The sequence below is a fragment of the Tupaia chinensis genome, unplaced genomic scaffold, assembly GCF_000334495.1.
Source record: "Tupaia chinensis unplaced genomic scaffold, TupChi_1.0 Scaffold000104_1, whole genome shotgun sequence".
Classification (NCBI taxonomy): domain Eukaryota; kingdom Metazoa; phylum Chordata; class Mammalia; order Scandentia; family Tupaiidae; genus Tupaia; species Tupaia belangeri.
In genome coordinates, this window is record NW_006159568.1 from 880,624 (window position 1) to 882,590 (window position 1,967).

Here is a 1,967-nt window from a genome sequence, read left to right on the forward strand (position 1 = left end):
GTTTTTTCGGGCCAGAAATGACCTGTTCAATGATTTTTTTTTTATTATTATTAAAACAGTTCATACAAACTCTCAGGTTTGACTGAAAGTTGCGGACAGAGACTCTGAAATTTCTAACTCTGGAAAATTTTGTTCCAGAATGAAAACTTAGATTTCTCAAGGGAAAATTGTTGGCTTTTTCTCTAATTTTGTTGAACTTGCTGTTTAAAACAAATAAGATACAGAAAATTTAAAATCCAGTTTCTTGATACCAGCAGATGGTGTCATGGTTACATCACGGGATTCCCATGTAGTTGACTAGTCAACGTGGTTTGAGTCCCAGACCCAGTGGCTTAAATCTCATGCCAGGTGCGTGCGTGTGCCCAAAGTCCCAAGAGATGGGGAGTGATTTCTTCAGTCCTGTCTCTCTGGTAAGCACACGTGCCCTACAGCAAAAATCTTTTAAAAAAAGAAAAGAAAAAAGAAAGAAAGAAAAAGAAAAAGGAAATCCAGTTTCTTTCTAAGGCTTACTTCACTGGTCATCAATTTAATTCTCTTTCCTACTGGGGTGGGGGGAGGGTGCTACTGAGGGCCAGGAATGGAAGACCAATCCCCAGTTACTGAAAGACATTAAAAATGAACTCCTCTCACGGAGTCAGCTCAGCCCCTTGAACTTTAGTTCGCCCGCTGGGTCCAGAGATGCTTGATGGAAAGTAAACCCTGGACAATGGATGAACCCGTAACATTTCTCACTACCTCACCAGGAAACCAGATTTATGACTGGGCACCAAGAACTGTGGAATGACCAGCACATTCCACCAAAAGGTTCAATAAATTATGATAGAATCGCTGCCTGAAGCTAAGCCTGGGACTGTAGATTAGGTGCTTGCTGTGAGCTCTGTTCTGATTCCCTCGTGGTATGGTTAAGCTTTGCGGAGTACTCAGAGGTCCTAGATGGCCCACCAATGATGCCAAATATGCACCGCAGCTTCCAAGGTGGTGAGATCTAAAAGAAAATACGGCGTGGGTGGGTAGAATTCTGCAGCCTTCTTGTGTAATAGTTGGGGAGACTGAGAATTCGGGTGATGGGGCGAGGTCGCACTGGGGAGCTGAGGCACAGCTCAGACTCAAAGCTGGGCCTGCAGTTTTCCAAAGGCAGGGAACACTAACCCCGGGTTAGCGAATTCTCCCCCATTAAACAAAATAAAACAAGAAATCCTACTTCTTTTGCAAACCTGTCTTTCTCATTTAAGACATAAGGTGCTGTCGAAGCCTTTTTTTTCTTTTGTAGTAACTTAGTCAAAGTCACATGAGGCCAAACCGTGTAAAAAGGCCAGAGTTAACACTCAACACAGGGAAGGATAGAACTGATTCCCTATGATTCAGATCCTAGATTCTGTGTAGACACTACATTGCGTTCCCCCTCCTATCGCCAAGGACCCTCCCAGGTGTAATGCCAAAAAGACATGCCCTTTGGGGCTTCGCCCCATCGAGCTCCCCTTGTGCCAGTTCGAAGGCTGCGGCTGCCTCTTCCCATCTCCTATTTACAAAGCAAACCAGGTGCGTCTGCAGTGCGCCCGGAGACTGAGCTTCTGGCCCACTTCCACGTGGGTCCCAATTCGGTCCTCTCTCCAGGCCTGTCCTCAGGTCTCGTAGAAATTTAGTTCGTCTGTATAGTCAAGGTATCTGAGTTTCCATCCCTACACTCAGCTCACATGGCAGACACAAACCGTTCCACACCGCCGGGATAGGCAGCGGCATGGCGAGCGTGGTAGGCGCCTCCACTGCCCCCTCCGATCTGTCCGCCAGTATTGTAGCAGGGCCCCAGCGCTCCAAACTGGCCGGGCGACGTGCGCCCATAGAAGTCCACTGCGGTCTCGACGACACCACTACTGCCACCCGTGGGGGGCGAGGCCGGTCCCGCCAGGCGGCCAGCAGCCGCAAAGAGGGCACTGCTGGCTGCCTGCGGATAAGCGCCGGCCGGGGCC